We start from the raw sequence: 17,298 nt of genomic DNA, 5'->3' as shown, positions 1-17,298 counted from the left end.
AAGCGGCAAATAATTTACAGCTTAGGTGTGGGTGGAATCATCCAAATATTGATCGTATTGATATCGAGTAGTTAGTATCAATAGTTATTAGTACTTTATGTAAGTATCCATATCGAAACTAGTATGATGATATTGACATTTTTCACCTTTCTGTCACCTTTGTTTTGTTTTTTTAAAAAACTTTGCAATTGCCTTGTTCATAAGATTGTATTTATATTTTGTTTAACTCCTCCTAAGAACCAGCATCCATTTCAGGGGACATTTGTTTCTGGTCATTTGTCAGGAAAAAGTAAACCTGTTACGCAAAACACAAATGTCCACTGGAGTGGATGCTAGTTCTCAGGAAGTATTGGTTATAAAGTAGGATAATAAATTGTCCGATGAGAGTTTAAATGAGAGGCAGTTATAGAATTTGCTTTTGTTAACTTATTTTTTGTCACAGTCCCTGCAGTGTCTTGTGTGTCTGTGTTGTTTGTCTGGGTGTGGTCATGTGTGGGCGGAGTTTGGGTTCCTGGCTTCCCAGTCTGGCACACCTGGCGCTGATCAGCCTACTCACCTGCCTGCCATCAGCTAATCACCTCCACTCCACAAAAGCCCTGGCCTCCTCACACGACGCTGCCAGATCGTTTCACAGCTCTCCATGTGGTAACGCTTCTCGCCAGTTCTAGTAGTCTTTTGATGATCTTGTTGATCTTTTGTTTGTGCCTTTGCTCCTGGTATCTTGTTCCTCGACTCACCATTGTTTCCTCTGCCTCCAGTGCCTACCTCCTCTAAGCCTGCCTGCCTGCCAGACACCTCCACTCCAGTTGACGACGCCTTTCCCTAATCCCTCATTTGCCCAAATTAAACCCTTTGGACTTTTAATCTGCCTGTTTTGTCTGCTTTTGGGTCCGCCATCTTGTTAAATCGTGACAGAACGATCTGGCCGGAATGGACCCAGCAGACTTGGAAAAGGTCAAGGAGGTCATCAGCAACCAAAGCCGGCATCTGAGAGATCACCAACAACTCATTCAGACCCTTGTGAAAGAGGTATCCAAGATTACCACTAAACTTGATACCCTCTGTGCTGCTCCACGACAGGCTCCACCAGCAGAACCACTTCAAGCCGATGGCGCCGCCCCTCCCCCAGCACCAGTTGTCCAAGCTGTGGAGCCTCATCTTCCACCTCCGGCAAAATATTCTGGCAACCCCAACACCTGCCGTGAGTTCCTCACCCAAGTTCGTCTCACCTTTAAGGCTCAACCAACCTGCTTTGTCCATGAGGCAGCCAAGATAGCTTTCATTGCCAGCCTTCTTGAGGGGCCTCCTCTTAGTTACTTCAACGCCCTGCATGAGATGAATGCTCCGGCAGCTCAGTCCTTTGCTCTCTTCGCCGCTGAGCTCAAGAAGATTTATGATCACCCCATTTGTGGACAACAGGCCGTTCAGCAGCTTTTGAGACTCCGCCAAGGTCGACGTTCTGTGAGAGAGTTCGCCAGCGAGTTTCGTTCCTTGGCCGTGGAGTCTGGTTGGAATGACCAAGCGCTGCTCACCGCCTTCCAGAGTGGGCTCAACTGGACTATTGGCAGGGAGATCGCACTAAGGCAGGAGCTTGATTCCCTAGATGAGGCTATTACCACAGCCATCAAGATTTCAGACCAAATAGCCCAGTGGCAAGGTGAGACTGTTCCCTCCGTGTTGACTACCCCTTTTTCCAACCATAATTTTCTGCCAGATGTACCCCGACATCCTGTACCCCTAGCCCTGCCCTCCGGGTCCCCAGGGGAGGAGCCCATGCAACTACGGCGGACCCGTCTCTCCACTGACGAGCGCCTCCGACGGATTAGGTCGGGGGTGTGCTTCTACTGTGGACAACCTGGTCATCTTCGTGCCTCCTGCCCTATTCGGCCTAAAGGAGGTTCACTAGTAGCAGTGGGGGTTCTGGTGAGCCAAACAGTCTCTTCCCCTGAGTCCCGGGATCGCATGCAATTCTCCGTCACTCTTCAATGGCACTCTCAGTCTGTGCCGTTGCTCGCCCTGGTTGACTCAGGGGCAGATGAGAATTTCATCGATTCAGCTGTTGTCTCCCAGGCAGGCATTCCCCTTGAGCTTCTACCCTCTCCTCTGAAAGCCAACGCCCTTACGGGTAGCCTTCTCGCTCGAGTATCCCATCGCACCGTGCCAGTCCACCTCATTGTGTCCGGTAATCATCACGAGCAGATCCAATTCTATGTCATATCCTCACCTCTTGCACCCATCGTCCTTGGCCAACCTTGGTTACGGCTCCACAACCCCCATATCGACTGGACAGCACGTAAGGTAATGAGCTGGAGCTCTTACTGCCTCTCGACATGCCTGCGCTCTGTTCGTTCCCCATCGGAGGGCACCAGCTCCCCTGTCATGTTTGACCCTCCTGATCTGTCGAGAGTTCCTGCTGTTTACCATGATCTCAGAGAGGTATTCAGCAAACAGCGTGCCCTGTCACTTCCACCTCACCGGCCCTATGATTGTGCCATCAACCTGATTTCTGGAGCGCCACTGCCGGCAAGTCGCCTATACAGCCTGTCACGTCCTGAGAGACAGAGAGCATGGAGAAGTATATTCAGGAATCCCTGGCAGCTGGCATTATCCGTCCTTCCTCATCCCCAGTAGGTGCAGGATTCTTCTTTGTCGGTAAGAAGGATGGATCACTCCGCCCCTGTATAGACTATCGTGGATTAAATGACATTACCATAAAAAACAAATATCCATTGCCATTGATTGCATCTGCTTTTGAGCCCCTTCAGGGAGCTACTATTTTCTCCAAGCTAGATCTACGTAATGCATATCATTTGATCCGTATCAGAGCCGGTGATGAGTGGAAAACTGCATTTAAGACCCCACTTGGACATTTTGAGTATCTGGTCATGCCCTTTGGGTTAACAAATTCACCAGCAGTATTTCAAGCCCTTGTAAACGATGTACTTCGTGACCTTCTAAACCGCTGTGTGTTCGTTTACCTAGATGACATCCTGATCTTCCCCCGCAACAAGGAGGCGCACGTTGAGCATGTCAGGCAGGTGCTTCAACGTCTCCTGGAGAACAGGCTCTACTGCAAAGCTGAAAAATGTGAGTTCCATGTCACCTCTACATCATTCCTGGGGCTGATAATTGGGAGTGGCCAGGTGAAAGCAGACCCTGCGAAGGTGCGCGCAGTGGAGGAATGGCCTCAACCAACTACGTTGAAGGAGCTCCAGCGATTTTTGGGTTTTGCCAACTTCTACCGCCGTTTCATCAGAAACTACAGCCAGGTAGCTGCACCCCTCACAAGGCTGACGTCCACATCCACTCGATTCACTTGGACTACAGAGGCTGGAGCTGCTTTCAGGGAATTTAAGAGACGTTTCACCACAGCCCCGGTCCTCATTCATTCGGATCGTTCTCGACAATTTATTGTGGAGGTGGACGCCTCAGACTCAGGGGTGGGGGCCGTCCTGTCCCAGCGCTCAGCCGATGACCAAAAACTTCATCCCTGTGCTTTCTTCTCCCACCGCCTGGAACCTGCTGAGCGCAACTACGACGTGGGAAATCGGGAACTGCTCGCTGTCAAGCTCGCCCTGTAGGAGTGGAGGCATTGGCTGGAGGGGGCAGAACACCCGTTCATCGTATGGACAGATCACAAGAACCTCGCCTATATTCAATCGGCCAAACGCCTCAACTCCCGTCAAGCCCGGTGGGCGCTGTTCTTTGGTCGGTTCCGGTTCACCTTAACCTACCGTCCAGGTTCTCGCAACATTAGACCAGATGCCCTCTCACGCCAGTACTCTCCTGAAATTTCTTACAGTCCTGACCCTATCCTTCCCTCCTCCTGTGTGGTGGCGGCGGTGACATGGGAGATCGAATCGCTGGTTCGTAGAGCTCAGCATACTCAAGCAGACCAAGGTAATTGCCCAGCTAACAGACTTTTTGTACCTGATTCTGTCCGCTCTGATGTCCTCCTTTGGGCCCACACATCTCGCTTTGCATGCCACCCCAGAATCAACTGCACCCTGTCCCTCCTCAAGCGGCACTTCTGGTGGCCTACCATGACCGCAGACACTAGGGCCTTTGTATCTGCCTGCACGGTGTGTGCACGTGGAAAATCTTCTAACCAGCCACCTGCAGGTCTCCTCCGTCCCTTGCCGGTTCCTGGTCGCCCATGGTCCCACATCGCCTTGGACTTTGTAACGGGGCTCACTGAGTCTCAAGGCAATACAGTAATACTTACCATCGTGGACAGATTTTCTAAGGCAGTTCATTTTGTGGCTCTCCCCAAACTACCCTCAGCCCTTGAAACCGCTGACCTCATGGGGAACCATGTGTTCCGGCTCCATGGCATACCCTCCATCTGGAGCACCCACCTTGCGTGGATCGAATATTCCCACAATTCCCTGTCTTCCGCTGCCACGGGTGTGTCACCGTTTGAAGGTTTTCTGGGTTACCAACCACCACTATTTCCAGCCGAAGAGGCCAACATCGCTGTTCCGTCTGTCCAGAGTCACCTGCGGCGTTGTCGGAAAGTGTGGAGGGATGCACGGGCTGCCCTGCTCAGCTCAGTGGAACGAAACCAGCGCTTGGCTGACCGCCACCGGACTCCAACATGTGTGGCTGTCCTCTAAAGACCTTCCCTTGAAAACGGATTCCAGGAAGCTGTCACCCCGTTTTGTCGGTCCCTATGAAATCCTTGCCATCGTCAACCCAACTGCTATCAAGCTCAAGTTGCCCCCTCACCTGAAGATCAATCCCGTCTTTCACGTCTCTCAGGTGAAACCAGTTGTGACCAGTCCGCTTTCCCCTCCAGATGCCCCCCCCCCCACCACCCCCTTGTTATCGATGACCACCCTGCATATACCGTCCGGCGGCTGCTGGACGCACGGCGCCGTGGTAGGGGGTTCCAGTACCTGGTGGACTGGGCAGGCTATGGTCCTGAGGAGCGGTGCTGGATTCCACAACGGTTCATACTGGATCCATCCCTCATCTCGGAATTCCACCGTGACCACCCTGACAAGCCTGGTGGATCGCCTGGGGGCGTTCCGTGAGGGGGAGGTACTGTCACAGTCCCTGCAGTGTCTTGTGTGTCTGTGTTGTTTGTCTGGGTGTGGTCATGTGTGGGCGGAGTTTGGGTTCCTGGCTTCCCAGTCTGGCACACCTGGCGCTGATCAGCCTACTCACCTGCCTGCCATCAGCTAATCACCTCCACTCCACAAAAGCCCTGGCCTCCTCACACGACGCTGCCAGATCGTTTCACAGCTCTCCATGTGGTAACGCTTCTCGCCAGTTCTAGTAGTCTTTTGATGATCTTGTTGATCTTTTGTTTGTGCCTTTGCTCCTGGTATCTTGTTCCTCGACTCACCATTGTTTCCTCTGCCTCCAGTGCCTACCTCCTCTAAGCCTGCCTGCCTGCCAGACACCTCCACTCCAGTTGACGATGTCTTTCCCTAATCCCTCATTTGCCCAAATTAAACCCTTTGGACTTTTAATCTGCCTGTCTTGTCTGCTTTTGGGTCCGCCATCTTGTTAAATGGTGACATTTTTGATCTATTGATTTTCCCTAAAACCATTTAACTTACTGCGCTAGGTGCCACCAAAATTAACACACGCTTTCAATTTACAGACAGCATAAGTCCATTGCAGACGGTTAATAATAAAAAGGTTAGTGTTTTTCATACCTACTATCAGTGTTCGGAAAATTACTTTAAAAAATAGTTAAAGGTAGTTACTTTAACAAAAAAAAAATTAATTACTAACAGAATTACTCTTTAATAAATGTGAGTAATTATTTAGGAAAATAAATAAGTTTCTTAAAAAAACAAAAAACAAAACTTCAAATATCTGGCATATGCAGTTGGGAGATGTTTCATGAGCACAGAGAGTGTCTCTGTGTGTGCGCGTGTGTGTGTGTGCGTGCGTGTGTGTGTGTGTGTGTTCTTGTATTTACACCCTTCTTGAGACAACAAGGAAAAGTACATTCCATATGAGGACCGGTGAACAAGTTAGGATCGAAATCATGGTCCCAATACGGAAAATCATTGCATCTAATAGAGAATGTCTCATTTGCACCCCTGGTGGTAAAATCCATCAAAATTAGGGTGGTCCTAAAAAGGAGGGAGTTTTCAAATTGATTGTGTGTCGGTTTTAAAAGTGCTCCCCCTCTGCCCAACATATGTAATAACACGTGTGTGTAAGAAATTAAAATGCGCCCCCTTTGGACAAAATTAATTTAAAAAAAATAAATAAATATGTAAAAACTTGAAGTAAATAATGAACATTAAAAACCAATTAGAAACAAAAAATTCAACAACAAAAAAAAGCTTACCTTTTTTGTATTTGCACAGTATGCATATATTAATGTTGTAAATACAAATCTTTATATATCTAGAAAGGGTGGTCCTAAAGAGGTAGGCATTTTTCGGAGGTCTCAAAAAGGTAACAAATACAATAATGTGTGTGTGTGTGTGTGTGTGTCTTTAAAAGGCATTGCCTGTTGCTAAGTGACGCGTGATGTCAACGAGGTGCGCTACGAGAGATAGCTCCGAGCAGGGATTCCGCTCGGCTGTGTTTGTTAGTTTAGCAGTTTGCCGGCCGTGACATAATCTTTTAATCTTTTCACTGGATAGAGTTACATCTAGTTATTAAAGATATTGTACTGTATGTGCTTCAATGGCTGTCATATCTTCTTGTCCACAAATGAGCTCTTGTAGGATGGCAAGTTTGTCACTTCCATCATTGATTTATTGTTCATTATTCCCTCATAGTAGTAGTGTGTAAGCATACTTGCCAACCCTCTCGATTTTCCCGGGAGACTCCCAGATTTCAGTGCCCCTCCCGAAAATCTCCCGGGGCAACTTTTCTCCCGATTTCCAACCGGACAACAGTATTGGGGGCGTGCCTTAAAGGCACTATCTTTAGCGTCCTCTTCAATCTGTCGTCACGTCCGCTTTTCCTCCGTACAAACTAAGTGCATTACATGTGTGGTGTTTGTTGTGTGATGTTGCTTCCTTCCATTTGATTGATTGATTGAAACTTTTATTAGTATATTGCAAAGTACAGTACATATTCTGTACAATTGACCACTAAATGGTAACACCCGAATAAGTTTTTCAACTTGTTTAAGTCGGGGTCCACGTTAATCAATTCATGGTAAATGATATCAAGTTTGTTTTAGTGTTTAGTGCTGGTTGTTGCTTTCATTAGTAAAATATATATTTCCTGCATTGAACTTGCTGTGCTTCTGACGCTGTCTTGTTGACATACAGCCACATCAAAAGCATTGTGCCATGTTACATTAAACGTATTAACGGCGTTGTAATAGGCTGCATTCACCTGACGTCACACCCGGCTCATTAAATATGTGAGACTCGAAGTGGGTGGCATTTTGCCTTTCTCGAAGAAAAATACCCTCCGTTCAAAACGCGAAGAGGATAAACGTTTTCTTCAGAGTTCTTCAAGAGGTAATCAAGAAGGGTGAAAGAGTGCAATTTTTTTTAAACGACAAATTAAAAGAAAACGATGCATGATTTAACGCGACTGACAAATAATCCTTTATCACTCAACAAATTTTTTTGGTAACCTATATGATGACAAACATGACACAAACCTTCCTAATTGTTAGAAATCCCACTGTTTATATTAAACATGCTTCACTGATGAGAGTATTTGGCGAGCGCCGTGTTGTCCTACTAATTATGGCGGCCCTTGAAATCAGCGTAGTTTGTTTACATGTAGAACTTTCTCCGACGTGTTTTATGCTACTTCTTCTTTGTCTCATTTTGTCCAACAAACTTCCGTGAATCCACAATGGTGAACTTTGTTGGATGTTATTGATTTGTTGCAGTGCTAATCAGGCATATTTGGTGAGTGCATGACTGCAAGCTAATTGATGCTAACATGCTATTTAGGCCAACTGTTTGTACATATTGCATCAATATGCTTTGTTTGTAGGTATATTTAAGCTCATTTAATTTCCTTTACTTATGTCCTCTGTGTTTTTAATTTATATTTGCTTGTCTCGTGACACATTATCTGTATGTAATATTGGCTGCATTTCTCATTGTTGTTTGTGTGCCATGTTGTTCCAGACCACAGCAAAAGTTATCCAGCTGGCAAAGATTGTAATAAATCCACTAGAACAGGGGTCTCAAACATGCGTTATTTTGCGGCCCCCACCTTAATATGAACGTTTAATGTTAGTGCGTCCCGCAAGTTTTATATGAATGGAGCTTGACAGCGCTGTGTGCGGAGCTGAAGAATTCTTGCCAACCCTCCCGATTTTCAGGACAACAATATTGAGGGCATAACAATATTGAGGGCACGTATTGAGGGCGGGCGTGCCGTGATGGCATTGCCTTTAGCGTCCGCTTTTTCTGTATACAAACAACGTGCCGGCCCAGACACATGTTGATGCTGCTTCAACAGACACACGTAAGTGACTGCAAGGCATACTTGCTCAACAGCCACACATGTCACACTGAGGGTGGCCTTACAAATAACTTTATCAATGTTACAAATATGCGCCACACTGTGAACCCACACCAAACAAGAATGACAAACACATTTTGGGAGAACATCCACACGTAACACAACATAAACACAACAGAACAAATACCCAGAATCCTTTGTAGCCCTAACTCTTCCGGGCTGCAAGGAATCTACCAATCATGGTGTGGTATATGGCTCTCGAGGGCCGAACATTGAAGTGAAGTGAAGTGAATTACATTTATATAGCGCTTTTTCTCAAGTGACTCAAAGCGCTTTACATTGTGAAACCCAATATCTAAGTTACATTTAAACCAGTGTGGGTGGCACTGGGAGCAGGTGGGTAAAGTGTCTTGCCCAAGGACACAACGGCAGTGACTAGGATGGCGGAAGCGGGGATCGAACCTGCAACCCTCAAGTTGCTGGCACGGCCGCTCTACCAACCGAGCTATACCGTCACTTGCGTGATGCAAGCAGAGAAACGTTTTGCCGCTTTTCCACGAGACCCGCACGCGCTCTTCCTGCCTCCCTCTCTCGCTCTCTCTCTCGCTCTCTCTCTCTCTCTCTCTCTCGCTCTCTCTCTCTCTCTCTCGCTATCTGTCACTGTGTGTGTCTTTCTCGCTCCCGCCGGTCCGGGCGGGGGAGACGAGCGGTCCGGTAGCTTCCGAAGGACTGAGCGACAATACAAAAGTGTGGTGCACTGGACCCCAGCGCTGATACTCCGACAGAGAGTCGCTGGGCGAATCGGACGTGTAACACGCTAGTCGTGATGTTAGCCCGTTCGGGGCTAATTGTGCTACCGTAACCGTAAACTCCACAGCGAGCCCCCTCTCCCCCCCTCCCCTCCCGTTGGCTCCAGACAGAGACAATTTTTGTTATTTGGGTCCAAAATACCCTTGCGTTAGTGGAAAAGCTGCAAATGAGTGAAAGCGAGAGAAGCGTTGACATGGAGACGAGGGTTGTCTTACGTGCCTGGCTGCGGTCACACCGCGACACCTGTCCGTCAGTAATAAAGTCCCCGATAACCTGGACCATTCAAACCGTTATTTTTTTTTTTTATTGTTTAATTTGCATTGCCTCACACGATGAACACTACATATATTTTTATATGACGCCATATAACACTCCGGTAGCCGTCACTTTTTCCCGGTACTTTCCGCCGACCACCGTGTTGCTGTCGGGAGGAAAAGCGGAACGACACACATTGCGGAAATAACATTATTCTCCGTGCGTCGGTTAAATATAAATATATTCCACAACCCCAAACATGTCTTTTTCAAAGCGTGCAGTGAAGAGAAAGGTTAGTGATGAGCAAAGACAATTCCAGGAAAAGTGGGAGATGCAATATTTCTTTGTTGAGCACAGGGGCACCCGACCTGTCTTATTTGCACAGAGAAAGTTGCAGTGCACAGAGAAAGTTGCAGTGCACAAGGAATACAATTTGAAACGTCATTATACAACTAGACATGCTGAGGAGTATGCAAAATACCAGGGAGATGAGAGAGTGAACCGGGTTGCACATTTTAAAACCAGTCTACTGAGGCAACAAGATTTCTTCAAGAAAGCAACCGAAAAGTGCGATGCAGCAGTCACAGCTCGCTACATGGTGAGTGAGATGGTTGCTAGGGCAGGAAAGCCATTCAAAGAAGGTGAATTCATTAAAAAGTGCATGTTAGATTTTTTTTAAGAAATCTTTTCTTGCGGCCCAGCCTCACCCAGTTTCTGCATCCAGTGGCCCCCAGGTAAATTGAGTTTGAGACCCCTGCACTAGAAGAAGACAGCCTACCGTTTCCTTTAACTTGAACACACACATCTATACCTTTGGCCATTCTAAGCCAGTAATTTCCAGGAGTTATCTCACTCTCTGAGAAGCCTCCGTTTTACTAATGTTTTCCAATGAGTAAATATTACAATTTCAACAGTTTTGTCAACAAAGATTTGCATCAGCCTGCGACACAGTCATTTTGATAGTAGGCTAATATAGCTAATATAGACATTTACATCATGTGTTGCCTTCATTAAAACACATGGATTTTTTGCGTCTCCAGACAGATTTTTTATTTTTTATTTTTTTGCCCAATATGGCTCTTTCAACATTTTGGGTTGCCGACCCCTAGGGTTGGGTATCGAGTATCGAGTATCGATTGGAACCGGGACTAACTTTCCGATTCTCCCGGAATCGTTCAAAAGTTTAAATTTTGATTCCTATTTTCGATGCTGTCACGCCAATTTAGTCCGCCGACCGGAAAAAAATATGTCCGCCAAACCGGAAGAAGAAGCCGCTGAACACCAACGAAGAAGCGCCCACCCCCGGAAGTGTTAGCATAGCCGAGCGAGTCAGTCAAGCTCAAGCATGGATAGCGGGCGTCGGCGGTCGAAAGTGTGGCTTCACTTTACAAAAAAAATTGAAATAACCGCGAAATAACAGAGCTCCATGTCCATCAAGAAACGAGTGGAGAGAGAGCTACCAGGACGTTCCACCGATACTTATGTCTGACGACCCTGCTGCATGGTGGTGGTCCGGTGGAACCAACAAAAGACTTATCCTTTGCTGTCAGATCTAGCTTTCTCCTATTTATGCGTTCAAGCTTCTTCCACACCCAGCGAACGTGTATTTTCCACAGCAGGAGACACTATCTGTCCAGAACGCTCACGCATCGTGCCTGAGAAGGCGGATATGGTCATTTTCCTAAACAAGAACTGTCTCTGATTTTATACTGTACCTGCTGCTAATCTGGACTGGGTTTTGCAAGTTGTTTCTTATTGTTTATTTGCTTTTCTGCACCAGGTTAGCCCATCAGTGGGAGCACGGTAACATGTTTAAGTACCTGCAGCATCATACACTTGTGTGTGTAAATGTGTTTTCATGAGGTTTCCTGCAGCATCATACACTTGTGTGTGTAAATGTGTTTTCATGAGGTTTTCAAAAATAAAGCTCTCTTGAGGAGAGTGTACCCCTGGGAAAATGTATTCATAATTTATAATATTTATATTCAAGTTCATAGATTTGATATTTATATTCTAGTTGAAAACAGCCCTGTGAGGAATTTATAGTAAAGTTCTTAAAAAGTTAATAGAATTAAAATTGATGGAGAATGTCAGACTATTTCATTCAGAAAGACTGTAGGTTAGCTAGCTCATTTAAAATATCCTAAACTTTTTTTTTACCCTGCCTCTTAAAAGAATCGGAATCCAGAATAGTCAGGAATCGGAATCGAAACAAAGAACCGGAATCGGAATCGTTCGAATTCAAACGATACCCAACCCTACCGACCCCTGATCTAAGCTATATAGGCCTCTTGCGTAATCAGATCGTTCACACTCCGTTTGCTGCACAGTAGCCACGTTGGTTTGGTGGCCCACCACTTTGTTTACTTCCGTTCAAAAGTCATGTGACGGAATACAACCTATTAATTAGATTACACGTTATTAGTAACGTAACAGCGTTATATAACGGCGTCATTACAATGGCTACCTTTCATTGTTTTCTGTTTGACTTGTTTAACTTGATCAAACCTTTTCTAAAATTCCACACTATAAAATTAATAAAAGTATGTCATATTGAATTAAATCACAAAAAACACTTAAAAGCCGCACAAAGTAGCACAGTAGCTAACGACAACACTGCTCTGTTGAATAAGGGCCCAATTTTCCTGTTTGCGCTTAAGTGTATCTTTACGCGCTTGAAGTTATGCACTTTCCTCTTGTATTCCCCAATCCAGCCTGAGGACACGCCCACAACACAAAAGTGTCTAAGTCTGGAATGAAGGCGGGCTCATTACAAATGAGACATACTTTGACGTGATGCCTTTTTTATGGTTGCATGAAAATCAGAGAAAAGGACATTTTATTGACACTTGTGAATGTTATTGAAATCCATTAAAAAGATAACACTTTGAATTTAAAAACGCTGTTTTAATCCGAGCAGTGCTTGTCACGTGAATGTGTGTGTATGCACACCCAACAGCTTCTCCTTCCTGGCTCGGTGTGAATAATAATCCATCCATCCATTTTCTACCGATTGTCCCTTTCGGGGAAGCGGGGGGTGCTGGAGCCTATCTCAGCTGCATTCGGGCGGAAGGTAGGGTACACCCTGGACAAGTCGCCACCTCATCGCAGGGCCAACACAGATAGACAGACAACATTCACATTCACATTCACACACTAGGGCCAATTTTAGTGTTGCCAATCAACCTATCCCCAGATGCATGTCTTTGGAGGTGGGAGGAAGCCAGAGTACCCGGAGGGAACCCACGCAGTCACGGGGAGGACATGCAAACTCCACACAGAAAGATCCCGAGCCCGGGATTGAACTCAGGACTACTCAGGACCTTAGTATTGTGAGGCAAATGCACTAACCCCTGTTCCACCGTGCTGCCCGCCAGGTTTATCAATCTTGTCAAAAACACAACAGTTTTTTTTCCAGCCAAGACCAACGCCAGGGATGTTTAACTCCTGCATCAATTTTTGTAACATCAGACTACCGGTTAACTTTTGCCATGATCGTTCTTTGTTTACAATTAGCTTTACTTCACTAACTACCATAGCACTTTTAATGATAAGGGGGTTAAATGTTACTCGAGTCTGTCTGCCCTTCTGTGCAACCTCGCCATCAGTCATCAAAACAAGAATGGCGGATACCTATGGTGGCCGGAAAAGAAAAAGGTCACAACCATTGCAAACGCCACAACACAATAATATAAGGCCGCAACACAACTTTAAGCCACAGAGGACACAACGGATACAACGGAAGTGACAGCAGAGCAAGTTTTGCAGACGAACCGACTTCCTGAGGCAAAAGGTTGAAAAAAGTGTAATGAACATATTATTAAGGCTGACCATATTCTGAAATCCCCAAAACAGGACACATATATGCATGCCAAGGCGGGCAAAATTTGCCAATGATACTCGAACTTGCTTTATAAATAATATATTTATTTAAATAAAGCAGTTTTTCTCCTCTGTTGACAGCAGTGTTGGCGCTAGGAATTTTCAAAATGGGGTCCCACAGTAAATTTTTGGGGTCCCACTTTTTTGTAAGCGTTTTGAAAGAAAAGTATAAACGTATGCATTATCCTGTTGTATCTCACATTCTATATTGTGTTTTGGAAAAAGGTTGTCATAAACGTTAATTCATTAAAAAAAACAAATTTGTATACATATGTAAATGTATTCAGTTATAAACATTCATTCACTTTCTTCTTTCCTTCATGGATCTGAACTTTACCACTGCTGGTAGTTTTTTCTATGTTTTTATTTAATAAGTTGCAGGTGTATTTATTTCAGTATAAAAGTGTAAAAAGTGTTTTGCTTCGATCATGAAATGATGATAATGGTGTGCCAGGGCATACATACATTTTATATTTAACGCTTAAATCTCTGGAGTCTACATCAACTTCAGCTCTATCCCTCATTTCAAAATGTTTTAGTTTTTTATGTTGTTTTTTTGTTTGTTTGTTTTCCGCCCCTGCGATGAGGTGACGACTTGTCCAGGGTGTACCCGGCCTTCTGCCCGATTGTAGCTGAGATAGGCTCCAGCGCCCCCCGCGACCCCGAAGGGAATAAGCGGTAGAAAATGGATGGATGGATGGATGTTTTCCGCCCTTTTTTGTCAAACAAAACTATGTTTTTAATGGCAAACACACAAAATATGCAAAATCTTCCACCAAAAATTATTTTCAAAGTGGAATATTTGATGTGAAGTTTTCGGAACCTTGTATAGGTCAATAACTCATAATAACATTGATTTTGATTCAATATTATGTTTTGAGCAATGACAGTTTGAAAGGGAAAAAAACAGCTTTGTTTTAATTTTAACATTTTTAACATTGCAACTTTTTCTAAATTACATTTCACCTTTAAGCTTTTTTATTTCACTTTTGTTATGTTTTTGTTCATTTTAATAGTATTTTTAGAATGTGCCGTGGGCCTTTAAAACATTAGCTGTGGGCCGCAAATGGCCTCCGGGTCATGATCCGTGGTCGGATCATGTTTTGTTTAGTTATGTTTTATTAGTTTTGGACTTCCTTAGTTGTTTTGTGCACTTCAGGGGTTTGTTTTGGTTACCATGGGTACGAATTGGTTTCACCTGCCTCTGATTAGTGTTCGGTACGTTCACCTGCTGTTGAGCACTAATCAGAGAGCTATTTATTCACGTTGCTCGACACACTCGGTCTGGCTTCCTTGTTTGCTGTATGCAACGGTCACGTTTTGAAATTCCTAGTTCTTGCTTCTGTGTTTTCTGTGCTAAGTTTTGCCTTAGCTTCCGCGTGCAATCGGCACACCTCCTTTTTGCTTGTTTTCTGTTTGGCTATGATTTATGTTAAATAAATCATCTCTTATCTCACGCTGTTGTCCGGAGTGTCCGTGTTGCATCTTGGAAGAACAACCGCGCAGCAAGCTGCATACCCGATCGTGACAGAAGGAAGCCAGCTGACAGTTCCTCCGCAACGGGCATCAAGGAGATGGACACAGGTACGTGGATGTTATGGAAGGCGATGGAGACGAAGACGCTCCGCTATTCCCCCGAGGACGCCGCCACACAGCAGTACCGGACGCGTCAGCGAAGACGGAAGCCGTTCAAAAGGGTTTTGCTTCGCTGTCAGGACGCGCCGCTCCCTGAGACTCCTCCTCCGGAACACAGCACGCAACAACCCATCTCGACTGTGCCGATGTACGGCAACCCCATCCATTATTTCGCTAAACAGTTCACAGACTGGGCTAAAAGCCAAATGGAAAACCGCGTCGAGGACGCCACTGGCCGTCCCCCTCCGATGTCGTCACTCAACCGGCATTTGGCTCCAGCACCCCCTGCTACCCCAAAAGGGACAATCGGTAGAAAATGGATGGATGGATTATTATTCACACCGAGCCAGAAAGAAGAAGATTTTGCATATTTTGTGTTTTTCTCCTGAGTCGTTCTGTTTGCCTCCCGCTGGGGACACTCCGTCTGCTACAACAGACTACCAGAACAATTTTTGTCAGCCACCTCCTAAAGACTTTAGTCCAAGAATAAAATACCTTCAGGACATTTTTTCTAAAGTTAGATTTTGTCAACCTCAGTCACTTCCGCCCCCAGTGACTCTGGCTCCGCCTCTGGTCACTGTAGCCCCGCCCACGACACAGACTTTTTCCTCCTGTCTTCCCACACAATCTCAGGTGGGGGGGGAAAGACATTTTGGACAATTTAAAGGGGAGGATTCTACCCCCCTCCTGACCTTCCGCCACCCACCCCAAAAGATTGTTCCAGACCGCAAGGAGCACGTCTGGTATCCGCCCCTTGAGGGGGGGGGGGGGGGGGGGGGATTGGGCCAGGAGCTGTGCTGGTGGGGTGGCTCAGCTGCGCCCAGCCAGGCAGCAACCTCCAGCCCGGCCACCACCACCAGTCTTTCGGCCTGCCAAGCCGCAACCTGGCCCGTCCACTACCACCAGTCTGTCGGCATGCCAAGCCACAACACCCAGCTACGCCACCTCCGCCATGCTCATGGCTAACCTCAGCCCGGGTGGGCCTGCAGACGCCACCATCATCTCCGGTGGGCCTGCAGACGCCACCATCATCTCCGGTGGGCCTGCAGATGCCACCATCATCTCCGGTGGGCCTGCAGATGCCACCATCATCTCCAGTGGGCCTGCAGATGCCACCATCATCTCCGGTGGGCCTGCAGACGCCACCATCATCTCAGGTGGGCTTGCAGACACCACCATCATCTCCGGTGGGCCTGCAAACGCCACCATCTCCAGTTCCTGGTCCTCGGCTAGCTCCTGTTCCTGCTCCTCGGCTAGCATCTGCTCCAGTTCCTGCACCTCGGCTAGCATGTGCTCCAGTTCCTGCTCCTCGGCTAGCACCTGCTCCAGTTCCTGCTCCTCGGCTAGCACCTGCTCCAGTTCCTGCTCCTCGGCTAGCACCTGCTCCAGTTCCTGCTCCTCGGCTAGCACCTGCTCCAGTTCCTGCTCCTCGGCTAGCATCTGCTCCAGTTCCTGCTCCTCGGCTAGCATCTGCTCCAGTTCCTGCTCCTCGGCTAGCATCTGCTCCAGTTCCTGCTCCTCGGCTAGCTTCAGTTCCTGCTCCTTGGCTGACACCTGTTCCTGCACCTTGGCTGACACCTGTTCCTGCACCTCGGCTGACACCTGTTCCTGCACCTCGGCTGACACCAGTCCCTGCACCTGCACCACGCCAAGCTTCGCCTCCTGTACCTGCACCACGCCACGCTTCGCCTCCTGTACCTGCACCACGCCAAGCTTTGCCGCCTGCCGAACCCACGCCTGATTCGTCTGCTGCTGCGTCCACGCCTGACTCGTTTGCTGCTGCGTCCACGCCTGAATCGTCTGCTGCTGCATCCACGCCTGACTCGTCTGCTGCTGCGTCCACGCCTGACTCGTCGTCTGCTTCCGAGCCTGCCACGACGACGCCCACGCACCCACCTCCCCGTCGACCACGGATGTGGCCGCTCCCTGGTCGTCCGCCTCACCAAGTGCGCTCACCTCCCCGTCGGCCAAGGATGTGGCCATTCCCGGGTCGCCCGCCTCGCCTGCTGCAGCGGCGTTCCACTCGCCGCCGCCACTTGACTTGTCCTCGGTGGATTCGGGGACACTTGGCCTGGCGACCCACCTCCAAGTCCTCCCTCCGCCCTCCCGTGACTTTTGACCCTGCTTGTGTTTTGTATTTGTTTTTTGGACATCTAGAATCTGTCCTTAAGGGGGGTCTCTGTCATGATCCGTGGTGGGATCATGTTTTGTTTAGTTATGTTTAGTTAGTTTTGAACTTCCTTAGTTGTTTTGTGCACTTCAGGGGTTTGTTTTGGTTACCATGGGTACGAATTGGTTTCA

The 17,298-nt window shown here is 47.1% G+C and overlaps 1 protein-coding gene across 1 annotated transcript in view; it reads right to left on the bottom strand.

Annotated features, from left to right (window-relative positions):
* unc93b1 (unc-93 homolog B1, TLR signaling regulator) overlaps nucleotides 1-17,298 on the bottom strand; it is a 56,681-nt gene that overhangs the window by 28,849 nt on the left and 10,534 nt on the right.

The sequence above is a fragment of the Entelurus aequoreus genome, linkage group LG18, assembly GCF_033978785.1.
Source record: "Entelurus aequoreus isolate RoL-2023_Sb linkage group LG18, RoL_Eaeq_v1.1, whole genome shotgun sequence".
Taxonomy (NCBI): Eukaryota; Metazoa; Chordata; class Actinopteri; order Syngnathiformes; family Syngnathidae; genus Entelurus; species Entelurus aequoreus.
This window is presented reverse-complemented; position numbering and strand designations above follow the sequence as displayed.